The sequence below is a fragment of the Bombus fervidus genome, chromosome 2 (assembly GCF_041682495.2).
Source record: "Bombus fervidus isolate BK054 chromosome 2, iyBomFerv1, whole genome shotgun sequence".
NCBI lineage: Eukaryota > Metazoa > Arthropoda > Insecta > Hymenoptera > Apidae > Bombus > Bombus fervidus.
The window spans coordinates 6667827-6695673 of record NC_091518.1 but is presented as its reverse complement, the minus strand read 5'-3'; the positions used below and the strand labels follow the sequence as shown (position 1 = coordinate 6695673).

The window sequence follows — 27847 nt, the reverse complement described above, 5'->3', positions numbered from 1 at the left end:
TATGTTTTCTTGCATTTTCCTTTTTTTTTTTTTTTTCTACACAGAGGGGATAAGTTTTTGAACGATGACTTTTTGAATAGGCTCAGTGAAAATGTTAGATCTTTAGATCTTAGATTTTTATGAGTTTTTTTAATCAAAACCACATAATAATTAACAGAACGTTAATATTTTTTAACTTCTTATTATTCACCGTTAAGCTTCTACATTTTTCCTTTAGTGATATGATGCATGTAAATTGAACGTAATTTTGTTGCTATTATTATCGTTACTACTGTATACATGAATTTAATGTTATATAACATGCGTACAGTAGCATATAAATCAAAGCAAATACGTTGTACAATTCTATGTAAAATATGAAATATAATGCGCAATTCATATTTTAGAAAACAATAAAGATATTTTATTAAACAAGATTCACCCAAACACATATGACATAAATTTACATATATTTCAAAAATAAATTAAATTATAGTAATAATCCCTCATTTATTATATGTTACACAATTGACAACAAGAGATTTCAATAGAATATTCAGGATAAATTTAGTTCCGCAAAATTAATTAATTAATTGATGTTCTATAAATAATTAAAAGCTCATTTATCTATAAAAAGTAGATACGTACAAATATACACAAGATAAATTTACAATATTCAATGTATTTCCTACAAATTTTGATAGTAATAAATTCATTAACTGGAAACAAAGTAATTCAACATAATATTTTGTATAATCTTAATATTAAAAGTATTAATTGATTTATGGACCGTTTACAGATAACTACAAAGTCAATAAATATTATAAAATTTATTTGGAAATTAATATAAAATTCATTCCAATAGAATATAATTTTAATATTGAAAATTAGTCGTATAACTTAATCGAATAACCTATTTTTTATAAAGAATTGCTAACTGAATCAACATTTAAAAATAAGAAAATATATTAAAATGAAGTTTTATTATACCATGTTGTATGTACTTTGCGTTTTTCTTTACTTCGAGCTCGCACGGTTACCTGGCATAGAAACTCTTTTTGTTTAAAGCTAATTACCGATAGGGAGCTAATTTCAGAAGTCGCGCGGTGTCTCTTCGTAAACTTATTTAAAGTTTTCTACGTCGTTATTTAAGACATTTAAGGCTGAAAGAAAACAGCAGCGTCTTTGACGTTGTTATTACCGGAGCTCGTTAGAACCGCGTTGAAATTAGTTCGATAATTTTTGATGAAAATGTCTCAAGATTGATGTGAGTTTCGTATCTTTTCGCAAGTACAAAATTGTGTTTCTACATTGAAAGAGGTCGTATTAGTTAGATAAACATGTTCTTTCGATAAAAGAAACTCGCAAAATTCGTATTTACGTCAATGTAGTTTCTAACACATTCGCTACGTGTATAATTAGCGTATATCAATTAAGGTATGAAACATAAATTAAAAACCATGAATTTTTTTAATAAGTTTCTATAATAAGTCATGTAAGATATACAATGTAATTTTATATACTTTTTTACATAAAATTATTCCATAAGTGCTATCTGCATAATTTGTAATCATCTTGATTTTCTATCCAGTGCTAAGTGCTTCACTGTTTGTGTCAATAGTTATTCGATTAGCTTCGGTTTAATCGAAATCTAAGGGATGCAGTTTCTTAAAATATTAGCAGACCGTTCTCGAGTGATACTTCGCTGATCATGAACAAAAGGTTACGCCCTCCTACAAAAAAATAAGGCGTGTCGTTCCATTCACTAACTTACCAACGGCTAATTACTTTAACTGCTAATTATTTTAATGCAAGATACGGCTTCCTGTTCTCGACAATTCGGTGCAGTAAATTAGAACGCAACTGACTCGTTCCTACACTCATTCTATTACGAATGTCCGAATAAAGTACTGAGGCCATGCGAAAAACAACTACATCGTGAAATATTATATAATATAATTAAATAATATAATTGAATAATAATATATACTTAAATATACTTAACTATTATAATTATAATTATTAGTGTCTGTTATGATCGTGGATGTTGGATAACTTCCTGCATTCTACTTGATTTACAAAAAATTTCGATAATAAACTTTTTCGTCGGTTTCGTTCAATTTACATGTAACCAGGTCTTTGAAATTACGTACTCAGCCAAATCAAACTGTCGATCCGCAATGTAGAATTCAATTTTTTGCACATTCTTAACTAAACTATCGTGCATATTTGTATAATAATCGATATTAGCGATTCAACAGAAAATATGCTCGAGTATTATGGTTGAAAGCGTGTTGCATCAATTAGCGGTTATTTTCGCAATAATACTGATATAAATTCGAAAGATTTAAAACGTATTTTACTTCTCTCCGTACGACAGGTTTAAATCGAAAATGGATACACTGTTTTACTATGCGCAAATTCATAGTGTCTCATGGCAAATATGATTGTCTGTAGTGAGGAAAAAGTTGTCTTTCAAGTGGCAGAAAATCATTTGTGGAGAATCTAGTTCAATATAAGATTATTGTTCAAATTACTTTCGCGATCCTGTACGATAATTTATTCGCTACTCTATGCTTTGAAATATTTATCGTTGATTGGTTTAAAATATAGTATGTTACCAATATACGAGTATATACACGACTATGTCCACGAAATATAAGAGTGTAGTACGTTGCGTTTCTGTAAATAATCTAATATAACGAAAATCCTATACTATTGAGCGTAAGCTGCAATCGAGTGCGTGGTTCCTGACGAATAATCGCAGATTCCAATACCTTTGCGTTCCGTCATACTTATCAGTGATTAGCCCACGCCAAGAAGGAATTTCCTAGAGGCGGCAGTCGCTCGAATGTGCCGATCACGACGAAAGGTCAAGGTCATAAACCTTTAGCTTTGTCCATACGGCCCGCTGATCGCTATGGAGGTGCCTTGTCGAATTAGTATAAGCAAGCACGCAAATTAACCAAAAGGTAGTCGACTTTGAGGAATCTTCTCCTCCACGACTTAACCCTACTCTTAAAGTATTTTTTACTCTGACCAATCGCTTCCTTATGTGGACAGCTATCCGGATAGAAACACTAGAGCTCTTTGCTTCGATGCGAACAAAATCACACACGTTCCACATTCGCCGGTTAAAACTCGCGTAATCTCATCTTGTACCACTCGTATATACTTGTAAATAAACTCTTCACCAGTAAAAAAAACCTCTTTATAAGAGCAAAATTATTTTGTACTACTGACGACTTTCAACAGTGGATAATAATTTTCTTCTATAGTGGTATTGAAGTTGGACAAAGTTGCATGTGATCAATAAATTTTTTGAGGTCATTCAAAAATGACTTTTATCGCTTTTATGAATTTTTCACGATTACAGCAATCTACTTTTTGTTTTCAACAAATTATGTTTTTTTCTGAATACGAACTTATACTAAATGTATATTAATTATAATAAACTAATAATATAGAAATATACTCAGCCCCAAACAGGTACATAGATAAAAGAAGATGCATTAACAAGATTATACTAGCGATTTACGATATTTAAATTTAACAAGAATTTATTGCCTATGTGTCCATCACTTTCACACGCTCTAAAAATCCAATGGTAATGCCCTCGTGAACTACTAATATATTATCTGCAATTCCCAATCAATTTTCATTTGGTGGATAATCACGCCAATAATGACGATACCAGCTGAACAATTCGTAAATAAATTCATTCATCACGATGGTATTTATCCTCGTAATAAATTACTCAATTATAAACATAAATCTTTACAAATTGCAATGAGCGACGTTCAAACGTAATTGATCTTATCTACGGTTACACAGTGACCATGAACTTATTCGAATACTAGTTCTTTGTTTAATTCATTCTAATTGATCAAGCTCTATGAAGTCGTTTAAATACAGTCCAACTCCTATAACTCTCTATAAAACTACATTAGATTATATCGAAGATAATGAATATATATCCATACTAATAACTATTAAAACACTTGTGGAAAATGATATGAAATCTTATTTGAAATTTTAGATTAAATAATGTAAAATATTACATAATATTTCACCAATTGTGTATAATGAGCTTCGTTGCTTATTGGTCCAAAAAAGAGTGAATTATACAACGAAACAATTCAAATGGGGAGATATAATCATATTAGTACATTACAGCATGTTGTATTAGCTAACAACCCACCATAATATATAGGCGGCTGAAAAAGGCAAAGCCCACGAATCTTTTTTTTTTAACACTCTGTTCAATCTTCTCATTCCCCCTTCTTTACCCCGCTTCCACAAAAGTTTACGAATTCAGTATAAAATAATTAATTGATTACAATAAGTCTATTCCTGAAAGACTATTAATAGGTAGTACCTTCTCGCACGTTATACTGACGTATCAGATTTACTAAATGATCTACAGATCAGTTGTAAATTTAAAATTATCTAATAAAAAATATAAAATTATGGAAACTTTTTCTATTTTCGCCACGTTTCTCGATCATCGTGTTAGCCGATCTTTGCATTTACATTAATTTATATTTATTTATACTATTAGTTTTCGTATTTCATATCATAGTATAGTAGGTCAAGAAAATATTGAAAACTTATAGAAACTTTTTACGAATATGTATTAATGAAACATTAAAAAATTTTATTAGCATTATTCTAATGACAATCGATTGTGATTACATCATTAAAGTTTAAAACGAACCTGAAAACGCATATAGAAGCTACAAGATATTTATAACAAGTAGGTATTATTTTGCAAAGGTTATGAAAGTATTTAAATAGACAATTATTCATTAAAATATCCAGTAGGATCACTTTTGACACTTATTATATGTTCAAGATGGTTATTCATGCCGTAATGTTTATAGTAAATATATAGTAATTATATGCAACTATGATGATCATAAATTATAAATAATGATGATTATTGCAATTTGATTTATTTGTAACATTGTAATTAAAATATATATTATACAAAATAAATAAATATCCGAATACTTCTGAGCGGCCGTGTAAATTGACCAATTCCACTAATCACTGGTCTGTGAGAAGGGTGAAGCAAAGAACGCCTTTCTCAAACAATCGTTGAAGTTTTGATGAACAACGCCAGATCCTCGAAGAGCTCGTTCTATCATGAAGATAGAAAGCGTTGTCAGTGATTTTATAAAATTACAATGACGCTTAATTCGAGGAGTTCCGTGGAAACAAAGCGAACCTACAGCGGATTACCGGTCGTCGACAGGTCACAATGAATAGTGAACACCATTAGTAACAAACAATTAATCACTCGGATTTATATTTAGATGCAGGGGGGAGGGGCAAAATAAAATTTGCGGGAAATTGTCGTGAGCCGCGTTTTGTTTAAAGTCGACCCCCAATGAGAATGACGAACGTGGTATAATTGCAAATATATAGAAATAGTTATTGTTTTACATTATCATTGTTTGTCTCTAATTTGAATTTGGCGAACACACACAAAAGAAAAGAAATCGATGATATTATTAATAATGATCACCCTAAATAAAATTTTTCTTATTTTCTAAAAATGTTCCCGGTGAATAAAGCCAATTACTTTGGCTAAGATCCTTTTTTATCTTTCGTACTAGATGTCATTTTTTGACATCAAAATTGATGTCAAGTTTTGAAATTGACATTAAACGTATATCGAGTAATTGAAAAATACTATAATACATTCGATTTGAACTTTTATGTAACGTCTGAAAAGTTTTTCCGATATCAAATATCTTTTACGAATATTCTTTGATTCATTGGTTTTTAATATATGCACTAATTATAACACAATACAAATGGAACCGCGGTGCCTCAGTTGGCAGGGATTCGAATTCGTGACTAAAGGATCCACAGTTCAAATCCTGATTCCCGGTCGATTTTTGGCACTTCTGCCACTTGATTTATTCATAGTTGTACTGCGCTTGATTCAGCAAAATATGATACTGATGGTTCAGAATCCACCTCAAACTGCACATTTCTCATGTCTAACCATTCACAAAAATTCATTGTTATTTATTCTGAGTAAGTACCAAGACACTAGAGCACTATAGATTGTTTCTAGTCACCAATAAATCTACTACTCGATGCGACGTTAAATAAAAATAATTAAATATAATATAATAGATACCATCTCTGCTATCGTACTTTTATAAAATGTTGTGCAAAATTCAATTCAAATTCATCTTTTACGCGAAAACCACGAGATTTTTCACATATCTAATAGTTTCGTCTAATCAGTTACTTAATTATTAACTGTAGTTTTAGAAATTAACTCATCGAGAAAACGGCAATACATTACAACAGAAAAAATGAAATGCGTTAATATGAGCATCTACTATCGTATTAGCTGTTCGGGTGGAAATTCCGATTTACGAATTTCCATACGACGTTCCTGGAATTCCCATTAGAAGGAACGTCGCGCAAATCGAACGCCTTATCTACCATTATCATGAGAAATACCTCTCGAATCTAGATCTGCTGTCTACTCGTGTCTCGAATATCCTGCCGGTCGTTTTCTTTTACTTTCATTCACACGCACGAACGAGGCTGACGAATCACATTTACGAACGCCTGTGACGTTCATGCAATTTTCCCATATATGTCTATAAGTTAAAACGTGAATTATGTGTTTCCTCTACTAAGATAGTTTCCCTACTATGATTTTCAATTTTTTAGAATAAATTGATTTCTATTTTCCAAAAACAGTAAATATCCTAATAAATATGATGAAGAATTATTGTGTTAGGAAAAATGAGAAATTTTTTGTTTCTTAATTATTTTAAATTTATTAAGGAAATTGTATTTGGATTTTTTTATTAAGTTCACAAGAAAAAATCTCATAAAGAATTATATCGTTTTACGTTAACTCTTATGTAAATATTTACTATTTCTCCATATACACTAGCGGACAAAAGTTTAAGACGATGATTTGTAAATCGGATTACAAACATCTTATACGCATATTGTTCTTCTATTCGGTTTGTCTTTTTAGAATAACATAGTCATATGTTTGACCTTCGTATCTTCAGACCGTCAGTTGTTAAATACAAACAATGTAGGAGTTACAACAGTTAGTTACCGCTTAGCACTTGTAAACGGTGGACATTAGTCCAAGACGATCTGTGTAAAACGTGAGTATGAGTACAGTTTTCGAACATTTCGATTCTGGAATGTCAAAATCATTGTTTAGTGTACCTTTTACTGCTTAAAATTCATTTAGGTAGGAACAGACTATTAAATGGGTAAATCAAAGAATTTACTTGAAAACGAAAGGGAACAAATCGTAAGGCTGCGGAAGCAAAATAAAACCTTCATCGAAATAGCAAATATAGTGAACAAGTCAGAAACGGCTTGTAAGCAAGCTTGGAATAAATTTTTAAAGGCAGACGTGTGATCACCGGATTCATCGATCGAGCGAAGAGGATCATTTTCGTAGTGCAAATGATATTGCTGCGGAGATAAACGATATAATAACGATACACAAATTAGTGCTAGAACTGTTAGGAGAAGATTAGAAGACTTCAACTTAAGTGGGCGAAAACCCCAATAGAAACCACTGCTGAGTTCTAGGAATCGAAAAAGACGACTTGTATTTGCTAAAGCTCATAAGCATTGGACGAGTGAAGATTGGCAAAAGGTATTGTTTTCGGACGAATCGAAATTCAATTGCGTCTCTTCCGATGGGATACGGTATGTTAGACATCGAATTGGCGAAGGTTTGAAAACACAGTACGTTTTAAAAACTCTTAAACACGGTGGTGGAAACGTTATGGTGTGGACGTGTTTTTCTCGAGGCGGCCCTGGTCCGATATGTCGTATCAATGGAATTATGGACCCTTTTCAATATATGGACATACTCAAGAACACAATGTTGCCTTTTGCACGCAACAATGTGAGTGATGATTTTATTTTTCAAAATGATAACGAGTCGAAGCACACAGCTCGAGTTGTGAAACAGTTTTTTGAAGAAGAAAATATTACCGTGCTGCCGTGGCCGTCGCAATCGCCAAATATTAATCCAATCGATAATTTGTGAAGCTTCAAAGACAGTACAAGATTATAAACCGAAAAATTTAAATGGACTTTATACTTGAAACAGCTTGGAGTAATATTACGGTAGATCAATGTAAAAAATTAATAGATTCTATGCCATGAGAATGTACCGAAGTGATAAGAAATAACGGATATTGGGCTAAATATTGATTTTAAACAAAAATTGTGTCCATTTTCTCACCAAAAATTAATATTCTTTGTGTAGCCTTAAACTTTTGACGGACGAAATATTATACAGATTTCGTTCCTTTTTTATAACTTAGCTGCTGAGCAAAATATCAAAATGAAATTTTTTTTGTAAATGCACAAACAAATGTCTAATTAGTTAATACCAAAAGTAGAAGACTGTATTTATATTTTTTATGGAACGTAAATCAATTAATTATTTCTTCCATTTCGTCTTAAATTTTTGTCCGCTACTGTATATACATGAGGTCTTGTGTCAATTGTACAAATTCATATCTAAAAATTACATCTTTTAGGAAAACGGCATGTGTGAGGACACGCTTCGATATATGATATATAAAGTAAAGATTTCTTTTTATTGAAAAATTATGCAAGACTAAAATTAGTTAAGGTTATTTAACTATTGGATATGTTTTATTTGTTTGTTTTATTAAGTATACTATTATAGTAATGCCAGTTATCTTTAACTGAAAGTTACTAGAAATTAAATTGGTTCTATTAACATTGCAATACATAAACAAAGTCGGACCATTCGATTTTGTAGTTTCTTTGAATTTAAAGCATTACTATTAACAGAATGGTAATGTACTTAGCGAACAAATGAGAAATTTTTATTACAATACCGACCAAAATTAGTTCTGGCTTTTTTAGTATTTTGATTTGGATAAACAAATGAATATAATGATTCTGTATAACATATTTCGGAACCATATTGCTTATGGCATTGTTTTCGCTGTTCTGTTTTGTTCTGACACGTATACGTTGACATTCCGATATTTTGTTTCTCAAGTAAGTAAATGATTTTTTTTTTTTTCTGCTATATATACTATATATAATATACTATATTATATATTATCTATTAAGTGTAGTTACCAGCCTCAGTTTTGCGATTTTCTTTGTATATTATGTACGTAACAATTTAAAATATTCAACTGACATCTTTTTTATCTGTAAATTCAATCTGTTGGCACCTACAATTAAATTAAAATATTTTTATTTAATCATCCCTCTACCTTCCCTGTAGAAAAACGGCTGAAATTTCAAAGTAGAAAAATCAAGAGACAGAGAAGAACATGAATGCAACTTCAAAGCTACTCCTCGAAAACAAAATAATCCAGAGACAATCCACCGAAGCTTTCAATGTTCCAAAAATGACGAATGTGAAAGCTGGTCACGAGATATTAATTATTTTACGTGTGGTATATGTAAAAATAAAATTTAAATAGAAATGTGTATTCCAGTATTTAAACGTGTTTTTTAACATTATTAATCATTTATACTGCAAAACTTACTAATTAAATAATTGGTCAGTACCGGATTTTTGGCTTCCTACAAATTGCAACGTTTCTACTCTTGCAAATGATCAATTCTTGTTATTGAATTTCACAAAATTAACATCCCTTCTTTTATTAAGATCCATTTGTACTATAAACCGACTTTTTAAATTTTGATTTTTAGTTATTCTTGTCTAAGATATAACAAAAATACTTAGAGTGGTCAATACTGGGGATCTCCCTTATAAATTTTGTTTCATTAGTATGGTGTTGAATTAGTACCTATGTTGAAAACTTTATAGATTATTTTAACCATAATCTTACAAAAGAATTTATTTGTTTCTTTTTCAACAAGACATTTTAAAAAGTTTGAATCTAAGTAATAAATTTTATCATTTCATGAAATAGATAATTCTAATGCGCAAAAAATTCCAAGATCACATTATGCTCTATTGAAAATATATGAGAAGGTGATAACAATAGCATAAATGTTATTTGTATTGACAGGGACAGTTCTAAGTTATAAGAATTGACATCAAGTATGCTATAAAATTCGGTAAAAATGAATCGTAGGACTTCTGCATCGTAAGACTTTACAAATAACACAAAATAGGAAAGTGATAAAAAAAAGGAAAAATTTTTCTTCTCATTTCTCGTACGAGAAGAAAGAATCCATTTTTACATGGATATATTTTTATTTTTATCTGTAAAGTCATATTTACATATATGTATGTATGTAAAACTGTATGGGTTGTGTATTTATAATATCTGTCTCTTTTTTTTTAATTACAGAAGATAATTAAAAAATGTTTTATCACATTTGTAAACATTAAAAATCAAAAATACAAATTAGTAAAATTTTTAGAAGAAAGTATACAGCGATAATATTTTTTAAATCAAGAGCTAGAATGTATAATGTATTACAATCGTCTTTATTTCTTTGATGAAATTGAAATTCCTGACAAGATTTCTTGCGACCCTAGAGATATTCATAAATAATATGCATATCGAAAGAAAAGACAGCTGATGGGATCCGCTGTCTAAGAAAAAGAATATTGTATTTGTTACAAGACATGAAAATATTATCGACTGAAAGAAAGTAGATAACTATGATTAACGATATGACAATCGATAATTAGAAATTAAATTTTAACAAGTTCTGTAAGTTTCAATTTGTTATTGTCTTAAGCGTTAAAAACTGTTAGTGGTTTATTATTTATTACAGTAACATACAATTACATATACCTGGTTATGTAACTTTTAAGCTATTTTTCTTTATAAATATGAAAATGGGCAAACTTCCATGAAATGCAAAGGATATCTGATTTTTACAAAACTAAAATCAAAAAAATTATACAATTAAAAAAAGTGTGTTAAAATTTAAATAATTTTACCTTGACTAAAAATTCTTTTAAAGATCACAGCAATCTAGTACAATTATTATATAAAAATAAATTGATTCAGACAATTTCTTTGATTAAGAATATTCGTCTTAAAAAATATCGTATTTATTCATACGTTTATTACGAAGCTACATTCATTATCAATAACTGAATACAATAGTTATAAAAAATGTATTGATTCAGATAATCTTTTCTTTGATTAAAAATTTTCATCCTAACTTCCATCATCTATTTCAAAAATTTTATATTTATTATAGTTGTTCGCTTCCCTAAAACTTATAATTATATTCGAATTAATTTTATATCATGCATTTACAATCGGTATTCTTCCCAATATTCCTACAACATGCTCTAGACAATTTCAGTCTATTTTTCTTTTTGCTTTCATTGCAGAACAAAAATCAAATTCAACTAAAATTGTCTTTACTACATTTCCACTAAAACTTGTTACCGCTGCAATAAACCTCCAAATGTTCACATAAATCTTTTTCGATATCTATATATATCTTTTTCTATATCGATTCTCTTTTGACGATGTACAATAAATACCAGCATGACAATGCGCAAACCGTCGTTCAAAAAACGATCGTGTGACCCCATAAATAGCAATGTGGTCGTTCGAGCAAGCCATGCTAAAGGAGCACGTAGAGTAAGAACAGTCTCGTGACGATTGTTTCGAAGCTAAACGGAACTTCTACCGCCATTGCAAAGACCTTTGCAAGTGCAGTGTGCTTTTCGTCCTCGTAAACATTGCGGCAAGGAGCTTTCGACCGAGGTAATAAAACGATTTCGCTGCTTTTGACTGCGAAACTCCGGGAGCAGTTCAACTCCGTTGAGTCGTAAAACGTGCCCCATCGCTGTAACGAGATTTCCTCTCTGCACCTTCTCTCCTTCGAACGAGTCGTCATCTTCCACAGAAAGATCGCAGAAAGTCCATCGAATATTAAACGATCGTCGCGCAATTTCCGTTACACTTCGTCACCAGTATTTCTTGTTATCTGCTCGGAAGAAATTTACAGCGTGCGATCGAATTTTCCTAAATCTGGTTTCGCTTACTGTTATTTGTGGGAGCGGTGCCTGGTTCGGAAAGAGGCTGGTTCGACATGTTTGAGATGTATAGGTTTTTGTGGAATTAAGGAGGAAGTCTGCTACATGTGAGTCCTTTGATGGATTCTGTGATTTTAGGGAATGATGTTGAAGGATTCGGAAATTTGGATATGAAATTTTTTATTATTTTTAGAAAAATATTGAATCTGCACATATGAAATATTATTTTTTTCTTAAATAAGATTTTTATGGGTGAAATTTCATCCCATGTGAATTTTGTTTTAATATTATCGTCCGGTAATAATACTATCGTAATGTTATTGACAAGCAATAATTTTTGCACATCTATTCAGCATAGAATAATAATAAAACTGTAAAGATATAGCAGGGATTCGGAAATACAAATAATTTACTTTATTCAGCACACAACAGTTATATATATATATATATCTTATACTCTGAAGACCTCGTAAACCTACTCGCGCGCACGCTTGGAGTCAACCGACTCTTTCACATGCTTCTAAACGACTGCCAATCGTCTTTTGTTCCAACTAAGGCCTGGACGCCCTCTGACGCTTACACACACATTCACATGTACAGTGTAAATGTATCATCTTCCTAACAAAAACATCGAATTGCGTTTGTTTATATTCAATAATTGTTTTATTCAATCATTTACACTAAAGGACTCCACTACGAAAGCGTTTAAAAGCCTTCAAATTCGAGGGCTCCACTACCATTATTTTATGCTTCGAGAGATATCATATCTTGGAAAATTATAAACTATAAAATACTATCGTTAAATATATTATTATATTTGTGTTGATAATTAATAAAGAAAAGCAACAGAATGCGACTATAACTCTTCTTTCTACGCACATTTTTAGCCATTGTAAGTACAAAATGCGGCCGAATAACATGTTAAGCGGATAGAAGAGGATTCCTTGTCAAAAAATACGAAGCAAGTATGCAATAAAATTTTGTCAACCGACAATTAGTTTTCGAAAAAATCGAGTTTGAAAATTTATCAACTATATTTCAACATGGCTAATTCTAGATTGTATAAGACTAAATAATTGACACGAGATGACTCTACATAACATGGAAATAAACTTTTACTCATAATAGTCTCTAAGAGTTAAAATATTACATACTTTACTATAGTAATTTTAAAATAATAATTCGATATATTTTTTCGAACAATTACTTAATTCTAATATTTTATATTTATACATAATGGTTATTATGCGGAATTCATATGTCCATTTTCTTTATTTCTTTTGTGTATGCCAAATCACAAATATCATCGAATCTATCTTAAAACTTTATTTCCGGTAACTTTTTTCAACTTTCCTCTTGGTTTATTTTCCATAAAAATATTAGTCTCGAATTAAATAAATCAATGTTTAAAATTTGTCAAATACATTTTATACTAAATTAATTACATTGATATGCTAAATCTGTACAGGGTGATAAAAAGAGAGTCTGATACTTGCAACACTCACCGAGAAAAGCAAAAAATGTCTAATGAACATAGATTCTAAAACAATACTTTTTATGTAAAATTAACTTCTACTATCTTTTAAACGAAATTTAAAGCTTGACTACCCATGTATTCTTATGTATATTTGAATTTTCAACAAACATTTCACCGATGTAATATTAGAATGTGCACGAAAGAACGAACTATATGTATCTAACATTGAAATTGAAATTTTCCAAAAATCAATGTTTTCAAAAGTTACATTGTAAACATTAAATAATTTAATACCAGCGTGTTTGGGATTTTATGTCAAGAAACTACTTTCCTAACAGAAATCGAGAAAGATTAAAGAATGTAATGATTGAATATAAATTTTTTTCAGAGTAACGTATAAAGTTTTTAAATACCTTGGCAGAACTAATTATTTAAAAAGTCTTGTATCTCTTAAATTTAAATAAATAAAAGCTTGAATATTTTAAAACAATAAATGTATAAAGTTTCATAATTCTGAATTCAGGCTTGCTAACACTTTTCTATTCAAACGTTATTTTTTTAGAGCTAAAAAACCCTTGTTTAAATACCTGAAAAGGTATAAAAATTATATCTCTTTCCATAAACGTTTTTTAATGTCACAATGAATATGGATTAAGAATTATTTAAATTATCATCGATTAAGAATCGTTCGAGCAATGTTTACTGACAACTTATGTTTAAAAAATCACGGTTATGTATCCCAGAAAATAGAAATGACACAATTCAATAATTGAAGCCACTCCCCATCCTATCCTCGGACTTCCAGTCGTTCAGTAAATCGACTATTCGCGCAAATTTAATTAACACGCGCGCAAGAAGAGGTCAGCGTGGAGACGGACGCGGATTAAGGTCAATTTTAAAGAAATTGCGAATCATCTCTCAGATTCAGCGTCGCATCATCTCGTCACCTTAAGCAGCATCGTTTACCTACTCGCCAGCGATTAATACCCCAGGGGTTATCCGTTTAGTAGGAAATAGGCTTTTCTCAGCCCTCTTACATCTATGTAGTATATACACATAAACCGGCTCGTTCTAATTATTTTGCTCGCTCGCTCGCGACTAACGTGATAACGTCGCCAGACACTCGCACCTCTGACGCCTGCCACGTCCTGATACTAATGCATTAATTTATAATCATCCTATAATTTGCGGCTGCATCGTCCTAGCCACGCGTGACCTCCATTCTAAGCGCGCTACTGATCTCCGTGCATTTCAATTTCCACCTTGAATCGCGTTCGCATAACACCGTCAGCAATGCTATGTACGCTTTCGTTCATAAGTATTATGACACCCTTTGGTTACATAACTTCTATGTATATATTATGTGTATAATACAAAACATTTTGAAATTTTATTAACATTGTTACGAGACTCGACTATCACGATGATATTCGTAAAGTTTGAAACGAATCGAAAAATGTAAGTATATAGAAATCACAAAATAGATTTAACGTAAATATATGTACTTGTGTATATGACAAGGAAAGATAGCGTAGTATTTTTCTGTTTTTGTTTCCCTTGTTTTTCATACGATAAGTTTTATGATATTGAAGCTAAAATATCTTTTAAACTAATCACCTTCAGACCAAGTACCTTAATACCTTTTTGTAGGAAACATCAAATATTTTCAAATATGTACAATAATATGGCCTTGAAATGATCTTAGATTCTGACAATTAAAGTTTTACGTGAAATTTATATCTACAAAGATTACAGAACTATGGAGGAGGGTAACGACTAATTCATTATGAACGTTACATCGACACATTAACAAATTGAAAATGATCAGGATTTTAGACTCTTAAGGATCACTAGAATTGTGATAGTAAACATATTTATAGATATTAACAGGTTCCCCCTTATCGCTTGTTGGCCAAAACCTGCAATCTCGGTAGATATAAATTTCACGTAAAACTTAAATTTTCGAGGTCCAAGATAATTTCAAGGTCACATTATTGTTTATATTTGAACGTATTTTATGATCAGTTACTCGATGCAAAAAAATATATATATATAATTGTGTGCAAAAAAACCAATGACTGAGAATTTCGGAAGAAAGTAACCTTGCAAAAAAATATTCTTGCCGAATACTTGTCCTTTGATACCGTTCACATTACGTTTAAGGTATTTTCTGCATCATCACCATTCGAAGAGATATTTAGATGGCATTATTTAAGTGGTCCACCCTGTATATACGAGTCACGTTTTTATTATAAATATTACTTAATACACATTTTTATTATATTGTAATGTATGAATTTTTTATCAATTTTAAGATTTTATAGTGATCTTAAGATTAATTATTAGTTACTAGTATTAAGTTATTTTAAGATTTATAGTATTTTTATATAAGTTTTAAACTAGATAACAATTCTTAAATAATTTTCTAATTATTCTTCAGGATAACTTTACTTTCTGTACATGTTTTAATACTTATAAAGAAGAGGGTCTATAGGTGTATGTGTATGTACTTTGAAACCGAAATCCTCGGATGTGAGAGAGAGGATGTGAGATTGCATTAGGCGCGGTTTCGTCGCACGTCAACTCTTCCACCTATACTGGTTGTGGGCTTTCGGTCAACGCCTGTTTGCATTATTTTGTTAGATACTCTGCGGTGTTGTTTTAACGGGCAATGTTTTGTGAAGAAAAGGGAGAGTTTAGTTTACTGTCCTCGGAAAATATCTCTGGATGGTTGAAGATATTAGAAACAGCACAACACAAGGTATATTTATTTCTGTACGCTATTTATGCTCCTTTTGTAATGTGGGTATAATTAGCATTTTTCTTATTAAGACTGACCATTTTGAAATGTGTGATTTCATCGAAATGAAATAGTTTTTAACGGTAAGATTTTCCTCGATTAAACCGACATTTTAAGATTCAGGCTAAATTCAGGGTCAGAATAGTAAATCGTTAAATTCTTCTTAACATCAACTACAACAATATGAAGTTAAAACACATAGTGTCGTTTAAAAAAGTCAAGGCGATCTTGTGTTCTTATTGAAAACACAAATTTTTGAAATTTTCTTATATTGGAATTTGTACCCGAAAACCCGTGGTGCAGTACACCCGATATAACTTATGGCAATATTTGCTTCTTTATATTATATCTCTCATCATCTACTAAACGATAAGTTTTTAATCAATACAGTATGCAGTTTACTGCTTTTGTGTTCCACAAACATTACATAAAAGGAAAGAAATATAACTGTTTTTAATTTTATGAAATAAAATAAAATCATCACCAAATTTAAATTATCACACACAAGTACTTTTAAATATACTTACTAATTTTCAATAGAAAAATTCATAATTAAATTGCTCAATTTATTTGCTTGTTTTAATTTTTAATGACACCTAAAAACGTATTCTTATATTTTGCAATCTAAAGTATAAGGTTCTAAAAAAAAAATTCGTTGCTTCCCTTCACAACACTCTGATCTCGACAAATATTTCATATTTATTAAAACTATGTATATTTGTATAATAAAAATTTAATACGAACTAAATTGCTGTCCCAGTGCAGTTTACTTCCCTTACTTTCTTTTATTCAAACGAAGAAAATTTCTTTTGTCTTCCTAAGCGGCTGGCAGCAGTGTAATTTTTTAGTTTTCCGATATAACATTTTGCTCTCTCTGTATCGTGTATCATTTACCAGATAACAGAAAATTAATAAAATGCTCCGAATAATTTCTCATGAAGATCCAGTAAAATCTCATTAGGTACTTTTAAAATCTGTCTATATGTCCCTTCGTTTATCACAATCTCGCTACTTTCACTGCTGATATTTTATCTAAATTTAAGGATTCATTTTCGCGAAAGCCTCACACTATAATAAAATAATGATGCATACATCTTATTTATGCATAAATAAATAATAAATAAATTTATAAATAAAATTTAGCTTCATTCAAAATTTTCTATTGCCTATTTCTAGAGTTGATAAATTTGTTCAGTATCATTTAATCATATACTGTTTATAGATTTCGTTAGATTGATGATTATTAATAGTTCTATATTTAATATGTTCAATATTTTGACCACTATTTTCACAATATGTATTTTCAGTGTATTTTTATATATAGAATATACATTTTTATATGTACAAGTATAATTAAATTGCGCATATGTTTATGCAAATTTACAGTTTTATGAATATAACGGAAAAAGTACAATCCAAATAGGAAATTTCCCTCTAAGTTTCACTCTAAAAATATTACAATGAGTACTTGATTTAAATATTTTATACATTTTTGTATATTTAAATTTTCCATCAAGACAAAGGCGTCCATAATATATTTTTAATATTTGAATATCTTTGACACTTATTTTTACTATAAAACATAATACATTAATATACGCCTAAGTCTGTATATTTACAAATAGATACTTAACGTTTCGGTTTGGTTGAGTTCATATTAATGCAAACAGTTGTATGATACTATATCACATAAAGTGAAATTAAACAACATTATGCTATAATTTTTCATGAAAATAAAATTCAGATGAATAATTTTGATTAATTTTAATATTTTTATATTTAATGTCTTTATATTTCTCCACTTGTACACTTTTATAAGTAAAATGATAATGATGAAATATATTTTAATTCATAAGACATTCTTGTGAAAATCTTAAAATATTCGTAATCTTATTAAACTAAGTGCTTAGCAAGAAGTAACTCAAACTATCTTAATATTGAAAGATACACTGTCACAAATATGTTAGTATTAGGTCATACCTTAAGATTAATTTCTCTTATATGAAAGATACTGTAAAAAATTTATTCGAACACTGTACTTATAAAAAATTTTGAGATCAAACTAATTTGTCCTAAAAATCACAAAAGTCAATTATAATTCTAACTGATAATGAGCTTTTATACGCGATAGCGGGTTTTAATTTATACACAATAAAGTTTTTATAAATACGGCTAAAGAATCATAGGGATTTGTTTCATCGACTAAATTCCATTAAATGTTATAATGAATGGTCCACTTTGGATATTTTATACATATATATTTTTTATATTTTATATATATTTTCATATATTGCATATTATGTGCATACCGTATATTTTTGACGTTTAAAATTCACATAAATGCATAAAAATTTGTAGTCTTCATTAAAGTAGTTGGTGCTACTATAAATGATCAATTTGGAAAAACTTTGGAACTATTACAATCACTAACAATTTATCTTAATATTTCTGATTAATTCTTTTTTACCACACCGCGGCACTGTTTAATGGAGAAATGTCGTACGATTGAGTTAATTTTCTTGGCGTTGGTTCGTTTGTCTATTCAATCAGTGAATTCGTAAAAAGGAACGTCCAACAATAAAATCGTGTGAAATCCTTTATTTGCTCGTCACGAAGCTCGCCGACAATTACGTTACCAAATAAATGAAACCATTACTCTCCTTATGAAGTGACCTCCTTACTATATAGTGAATTAGCTTATGCAGATCATCCGTCATTAATAAGTAATCTCTTCTAGTTCGGCCACAAACTAGTCTACCGATTAGCGACGTTGCTACCGTTCACGTTAATTAGGTGACACTTTTTATCTCGCCCTCGACCATCGTCAACCTTCAATTAGTTTCAACACTAATCGCTCTGTTAGCAAGTACATCCTGCTTGACTGTCGTGCTAGTACAAACCAGTAACCTTCGATAGCGTTATTTCTCTTTAATTATTTATTTCATGCAAACGAATTTGATTTTATAGTACTATATTATGTTGTCATTTCTCAAGTAAAACTTCAATTTCACGTACTATTCTTCACTTTCAATTGAAGTCATGTGAGTATTCTAAATTTTGGGAAAGATTGGTTTGTTTTAAAAATTGTAGCATTTCTAATATTTCAATAAGAGTTCTTCTTCGAGTTATCTTTTATGGAGAAGAAACTAATATTAAAGTCGTATGTCTATGAACATCACAATATACTTATGTACGTGATCAAATAAAAATCGATAGCGAGTGTTACTACGAAAGTATAATCGTTACCTCAATCAAGCGCTCGTCCCGTTGCTCTTTCACTGAAATAATAATTAAACTCAATTCTGTAAATCTTCTTGTAAGTAATGAGTAATCGAATTAGGTCGTTGTGGAAAACACTGCCTATATGTAATCATATTCCACTGATTAGGAAACGATTCGCATTTTCGGAAGGTTCTAACTCGATAATGAATCGCGATAATGATATGCTCATGAGAGCAGATTCACACATGCTTCGAATTCGGACTAATGCTTCATACACGTCTCTTTTTCTCGTGAAACTTGTAATTATATAAAATACTACAAGTCTTCTTATACAATTCTTTTATTGTAATAATTACTTATTACTAGCAAAGGAATCAAATTTTTTTTCAAATAGCGAGGGGCATTTGTAAATGTTTAAAGAGAGATTATTTATCTAATAATGATATTTATCTAAAAAATATTTATGTATTATCTCTTTTGGGCATGTTTCAAACTTTAGTATTTATATTGTTAAACATCATGTTATCGCAAAATTAAATACTACATATCCTCACTGGAACTTACTTCAACGGACAACATTGAATTTTAACTTTGATTTAAAATTTGAAACTTTAATTTTAATTTCTAGACTACTTTATTACTAGTTTTTCATCCTCAATTAAAAGAATTAAAAGATACTGTTTCTAGTTTAATAATATTGTTCAACAGGTATTTAATTTCGCAATCTTCAATTGATTCTTATAAACCTTTGTCAGTACTCAATGTTGGTGGATGCGTCATCTGCCACTGGGCATAACGAAACCACCAAACACGAGCAGCGTTACCTTTTCGCTTTTACATAAAAATCAAAACATGATTTTCTAGTTTTTCTTGACTCTTTCCTTAGCAAAAATATCTCCTCTATCGTATGTTAGATTTTCTCGATTTTCTCCTAGATCTTTAGTTTGTGAAATAAATTGGAAAATGTGAGCAGGAAATGATATATTTTACGTGTCCTTTTCACTTTGATCATTATTTAAACATATTTAAATATTTATAATGCAATATATATCATTTTGTTCGAGAGGGTTCACAGAAATTTTTCGTTTCGACCGCAACTCGATAGCTGCTACTATAAAAACACAAGATATCTGCAAAGTTGAAAATTTGACATTTTTTCCAAAATTGATTTTTTCGGAAACTGTGGAGTCTAAGAAAAAACGGTTTGTAGATTCGTGTTTAGCTCAGAAAAATCTACAAGAATCACCTAATGAAGGTTGCAAAATCGGGAAAAATAAAAATTTGTTGAACAGTATAATAATACAGCTACATGTATATCAAATCACTTTTAATTCTATAAAACATGAAACGCAAAAACGTTTCAAATTGTAAAGATGATTAATTATGAACTTAAATAATGAATTAAAATATTATTTACCTTTAGCAAGAAACTAAAACGAATCCCAACACCTGTTACAAAGACAATACAAAAAACTAACGAATGTGAATCATTATGGGAGGAAATAGTTAACTTCGATAATTTGCGGAAGTAATATGTGATTTCAAACGAACAGTAGTACATCAATTAATATGTCATCTTCTCATATGATCGTACGACGATATCTCTTCGTTCAATTAACGTGTAATTACAGTGGAACGTTGATTATCCAGATACCGATTAGGACGCCGCGTCGCGTTGAGCTGCTGACTCCCGATTATCCGACCATGTGATCAGAAATTCTTGAACGTAGAATATATGTATATATAAGTTGTTATATACGAATTATCGACAGGCAGCATATCGCCATCAATTTGCCTGTCCAAGCTACTCTCCTACTTTCCACAGTCCAAGTCCTCATACATAAATTCTTTTGTGTAAAAATTGTTCGATTAAGATATACTGATTCTTAATAAATTTCATTGTGACAATATGTCTCAAAGTGTATACAATTACAAATTACAAAAATTACAATACATTTTAATCTACAAAGAAAGAAACAAGAAAAGAATTTATTTTCAAGCTTTTTACTGTAAAAGATTAAATTTATTTAATTGCGAAAGGAAATTATACGAAGTATAATTAAGCATATACAAAAATCTTGTAAAACATAGTCAAAATGATTAGAGTATGCGTAAAATACATCTGTAAACAAGAAATTCTGTAAACTTTAAATACAATATTTGGCAAATGGAATTTCGGCTATTACATTGAGAATGGCGACGATTTCACCGATTTCAATGACCTTGAAATATATCGTCAATATTATGCACACCTGTTTTCTATACATATAATAGCCGTTCGGCTTTAATTTTCGAATTATGAAGCAATTTATGTTTAATATTAGCCATATGTATTATTTAACATTTTATTTTATAAATCATTTTCTACAAATAAGTTATCAACGACGATAGATATAATTGTTAGACTTTTGAGCAATTGAAAATTAGAATAAAATGCCACACCTCGTATATTAATCGATTCATCGAAAATTGTTTCAGGCTAACGTTGCTAAGCGCATAATGGTGGCCTGATATTACTCTGGCTCAACCTACAAGCTATTGATTTTTCTTATATTTATACAATATTAAAAATAGTTATCTCTCCCGTGAATGAGTTAAGTTTAGGTTTGAATATATAAAAACGCGGCTGTCTACACCAAAATGAAATGTAATCGTAACTTGAATTTAATTGAAATTTTTTGCGAATATTTTACAAAGACCAAGCGACGGTTATATGTATAGAAAGAAGTTGTTCAGAATGCTGATGTTGATAACATATTTCAGGATCATTGAAATCGGTGAAGTCGCCACTCTTCCTAATAATTATCGACATTTCATAAGAGGTTATAAAAAATAGGATTCATTCGCTGTTTGGCATTGATAATGACACAACTTTAAAAACGTACATTTTATAGGAAAGGCTTAGCAAAATTTACATTTTTGAAAATACTAAGTAGGTATAGGCCCTATTAATATAACTGCCCTCTGAAACAAGACGAATGGAATCATAAATATGCTGTTTTACACGATAAAATTAGGAACATAATATAGATCCTCTATTCGGTAAAAGCAAATTTGAAATATTTTGAGTTGTGCCACTATTAATGCCAAGCAGCTAATCTTTAATCTTTCAAAAATGATTCACTATGACCAGAAGGAAAATTGTACGAAGTTGAAATATTGCTGAGCCAAAGTAAGAAAAGATGTGTGTTTAAATTCTTCTGAAAAAATTAGATAACAGAATATAAATGTGTTAAAATAGGATGTAACAAAATACACATTTACATAAAGTTACAATGAATTAACAATCTCGACAAAGAACGAAAAGCGATAAACTTATAGCCACACGATATTTTATATATTTTTTGTACATTGATTATCAAATACTTTTACACAGGAGCTGAGGCTGATATCGTTTGCGAATATTCAATGCAAGAGCAAAATAACTCCGCGTTGAAAAAATGTTTCTGCGCTCGAATGACTCTCGATAGCTCGACTATTTGTCATAAACAATAACAAAAACGTCAAGTGTTCGTGATAAAATAAAACGAAAGAAAAACTCTTCCCCGTTGGTGCCATCTTATATATTCTGGCAACAGGATTCGTGCAAAACGACATTTCAACATTTCAGTACGTTATCTCTGAAAAGTCAGGCAGAGACGGATTCGATCGATAAGAGCGCATGACAGAACGATATAGTTTATCGTGCCGTTTTTTATTATCAGACCCGTGAGTATTATTATTCCAATGCTCGTTGACTATGAGATTTATATGCGTATCCCGTAGGTCACGAACCAATTCGATCATATATTATGAAAATACACAGGGAGGACTTTGAATTTTTCGCATTCTGGGAAACGTAAAATACTGCCCGTTCTTTTTTTTTCTTTCTTTTTTTTAAGACAATCTACCTACACAGAAGCATTATAAAGCAGAACATTTTTCTCCTGATACTTCAATACTGATTTAGTATGAGATGTTTCTATATAGTTCAATTATGAATGAACAAGACATATAAATTTAGAAATGTAAAATATGAAATAGTTAAAGTTATTAATCTCACTGCATCTTTTAAATCGTTTCAGATCCCATTGCGTTTTTCTTTGTTTTATTATTGTTTATTAAATTTTTGTTATTAACAATTTTTTTATTTTGGAAAAGCTATGAAAAAGTCCCTGACATGTGTCGTTTTTCATTCTAAATGTATGCTAGAAGTTTCCTTAAGTATTTAAAATGTTTTTTAAAGGATGAGAATGAGATTGGAACAAATTAAAATAATACAAAATAAGACTGCGGATTTTTATGTAAATTTATGATTTTCTGAGCATAATTAAAGAAATATAACTTAAGCTGAGATTTGTTTAGCTTACTAAATATTATAACGACCTACGTATTATAATTTGTATATATTATACACATATATTGTATATATTTATAATTTGTATACATTATACATTTTTGCATATTACTTGCATTCTGTACAATTGAAATTTTATAATTTTCCATAATTTTCTAATTTTTGAATTGTTTAGTGAGTTACTTAGTGTGAACAGATGTTATATAAAAATTCAGGGTTGTGAAATATGAAATGGGAAAAGTTATTAATAAAGTTAAGAGTGGACTATGGATTTTTATGTAAATGCATATTTTTGTAAACGTAACTAAGGAAATAGAACCTAAATTGGGATTAAATACTACAACGATTACTGTAACTTGAATACATCCTATGAAGCCTACAGGAGAAGAATTTGAAATATGTATAAGTCACGTTTTGAAATAAGCTATTCCATTTGCACATTTAAACTAAAACAGTCATTTAGAAATAAGCAAGGCACATTAAACTTTTAAAACTCTTCTTTATCTTCCTAAACATTCCAAAAGTATCGATTGTTTTAATATCAGAAATATGGTTGGTTCTTTTGCAAAAGATCGTGTATTTTTCAACCATTCTTAAATTTCTTAAACTTGTTACTTTCTTCAATTTGACATTTTATTCTTCTTTTCAACTACTGAATCACGTTAAAATCAGAAAAATCATAAAAATATACTTGTTCCATTTTGTTCTGTAATACATTTTTACATTTTACATTTTCTGTAATACATTTTGCATATTTTTGCATATTGCAATTAGTATATAAACATCGGCAGTCCAATTATAAGATATGAACTATATATATAACAATAGCCATATATTGTTATTTATCTGAGAAAAGAGGAAAATACAATAATTATTAAGATGTTTGAACACTGACTAGATTGAGAAAATAGTTGGTAAAGGGTATCAATTTTTTTAAGATAACCATAGAACTATATTATTGTCACCTTTGCAATAAGGACAAATTATAGTATATTCTGTAGATAATCTAAAGATACACATGCTTACTATAGAATTTTAAGATCAGAATTTTAAGAAATGTTAAAATCAGAGAACTTTAAACCTAACGTGATTCCTGAGAGCATATACATCATATGAAAATAAGATAATATTTTATCAGATACTCTTAATATTTGTTGGTACCTTACTGTAAGGAGAATTTGATTTTATAGCTCGATAGTTTACTAATGGTTGTTTTGGAATAGAAATGCTGATGTCTAAAATATGCCTTTTGGATATTTATATGTAGATCCTATATTATTATAATCAATTTTACATAATATTGAAACATTTCTTAATAAATATTAACTCTTGAAAGCTTTGTACAAAGTTAAACAATTTTTAGTATAAATATAGGTTATATTTATGAAGATATGTTCTGTTTTATATAATAATTTTTAATTAAAAATACTCAAATAGCTAATTTCGTAATTTATATAAAATGTTTGCAACAATATTTCGAATTATATGACATTAAAAATTATTACAATATTTTCACTGAGTCAAATTTTAAAGAAATGTATGGTAGAGGTTTATGTGTAGAGGATGGTTGGTCAGTGAGGTTTAATGGATGAAATTGCTCGTTCTTGAAACCGTCGAATATATTTAAAATGATAAATTAGTATACAGATAATGTTCGCAAAGGCGCTCGTACTAACCGTAGTTAGTAGCTAAGACAGTGTATAAGTCGTAAAATAGGATCGCTAATGACTCGTTAATTAGATCGCTGATAATTCGTTGATAACTGCTTGATAACTGATCGACGACTGACTGTAACTCATTTCCTTGCGATCACGTCCGCTTATGTATACTGGTGAGTGGAGAGTCGGAAAATTCAAATTCGTCTTCGTTCAACGGTTGTACGTAGCGGTGACATTGTTTTGCTCGGAGTTTATTTTTTCTTACATTACGCGTATTCTAACGATCTTGGTACTTCGAGGCAAAACAACAACATGATTTGAATTGTCCTCTAACTCATGTGTCGTTACAGAAATATACTTGAATTATACTTTTTTTGGATATTGTATATATTCGAAGAATTATACTAAAATGACATATATTTGTATGATATCATTCTAGAATTTCGATTTTTATATAAATTAAGTATTCAATGAGATCATTATGAAAAATTCTTTTTGCTATTCTCACGTGTAATCTATTTCACAATATGTTTATTTTCCATTCTTTATTCAGTTTGCATGTAAACAATTTTTATATATACATATCTTTTAATTATATTGGAATTTCGATTATCAAAACATCGATTAATGGACCACTGATTAATCGAAAAATTAGAGATATGTAGTGCCTTGTAACAAAAATTGGAAAACGAGAATAGAAGCTGAAAGATATTAATGCATTTTTATCCGAAACCTTTTATTTATGCTTAATATTAGGTAATATTTATAAAATATTGCGAAATAGATAATATTTGCTCATATGAAAACAAAGTTATGTAATTATAAGGAAAAAATTGCTTTTTCGAACAGCGTGTATTATAATTAATTCCAACAACTCCTTGGGGCATAGGATTTTAAAACAAAAAAAGACTAATTGTACAGAAATTTTATTTAAGATTAATACCGCTCTAGGTGAATTATGAACACGTACTGACCGAATTAGTATATACATATTTTTTGTATTATTCAGATTTATCACAAAACGAAGTCAGTGGGATATATTAAAAACCGCTGTGCATATATAAGTACTAAAAAGGCGAGATACTTTTTATCTCACTATGTTCCAAAGAGATAACTAACCTTCTACCGTATTTTCCAATACTTATACCAACCAACTGTTAGAATTTGAGACACCTACAAAAGCCAACATTTTTATATCACAAAAGATTTTCAATTCATCACATACCTTCATATTTCAAACGCGAAAGTATTACGTTTACATAATTCGATTAACTGCAGATCTCACTCAATAAATACAAAGCTAGCTACTTATTACACAATTCAATCATCCAATTGACACTTGCTCAATAATCGCTGATCCCTTTTCATCATCACTTTCGTACATGCGTGTAAATTAGTATCGGGGTTAATCACGATCCAAAGTCGATTTTTACGACACGACCTTACAACAAGCACGAATTTATCAATTTTCTTCTTTGGATCTCGGTCTGAAAAGATACTGTGAGTAAACAAATTATTATGAACACGAAGGATGAAGATATTGCATATTTTGCATGTTCAGTAATATTATGATTTCGATAATAGTGAGATGTACAAAATATATTCTTTTTCATGTACTTAATGTACATACGTACATATATCAGACTTTGTATACGCTTTCTTTATAACGATGCTTTATTCTTAACTGTTCCCTTTTCACTAGTTTGTAAACTGAAAGAGTGAGTTTAAGCTTTATGAAATTTAATATTATTGTCTGGAGTTGGGATTTTTAAAAAATTGAATATTTGTTGCTTACTAAGTAAAATTGTCATATTATCATGAATTTGTATTTTTTATGTCAATAAGATATTTTCTTTTTTAAACGAAGTCAGAACAATTAAGGACCAGAGTGATGATAAGTATTAGGAGCCTTAGATAGTGTAGTAACAGCAATAACGAGTAAACCTAAATAATTATTAGGACACTATCAAAATCTTTAAGAGTCATTATTGGGTTCGAAATCTGATTACATTCGATAATTTAATATTATTCTTATAAATTTGCTGTAATAAAATCATTTTTCTCATCCCATTAATGAATTTATTATCATACATGTCGAAAATGATTTTAAAACCCAATTCTACGTTTTATCATATAGAATTGCTGATACACATAACACATATGGTATATTCAGAAGAAGTTTCAATATAGAGTATCACTCTTTGTCTTTCCTTGTTTTGCATACGATAACTTCTACAAAATTAAAGACAAAACACTATTTAAACTAATCACTTTCCTCCACTTCACCTCAATACTTTTTTACTATTCACAGAAATATGCATCTCTATTAAAAGAATTAATGCAATTCTGAAACAAACTGGACTTGTAAAAAAAATATGACTCTGTA

General features: G+C 29.7%; 2 protein-coding genes and 1 long non-coding RNA gene across 5 annotated transcripts in view; 2 read left to right on the top strand and 1 right to left on the bottom strand.

The window, feature by feature from the left end:
- Positions 1–27847, bottom strand: part of LOC139993268 (uncharacterized) — a 340358-nt gene that overhangs the window by 177150 nt on the left and 135361 nt on the right. The window lies entirely within an intron of this gene.
- The window catches only part of LOC139993102 (uncharacterized), a 142347-nt gene that overhangs the window by 83176 nt on the left and 31324 nt on the right, over positions 1–27847 (top strand). The gene's annotated exons all lie outside the window — the stretch shown is intronic.
- On the top strand, positions 6943–8610 carry LOC139994953 (uncharacterized). Its single transcript, XR_011801833.1, has 3 exons — positions 6943–7136; positions 7226–7336; positions 7392–8610. It is a non-coding gene; the product is annotated as an uncharacterized lncRNA (long non-coding RNA).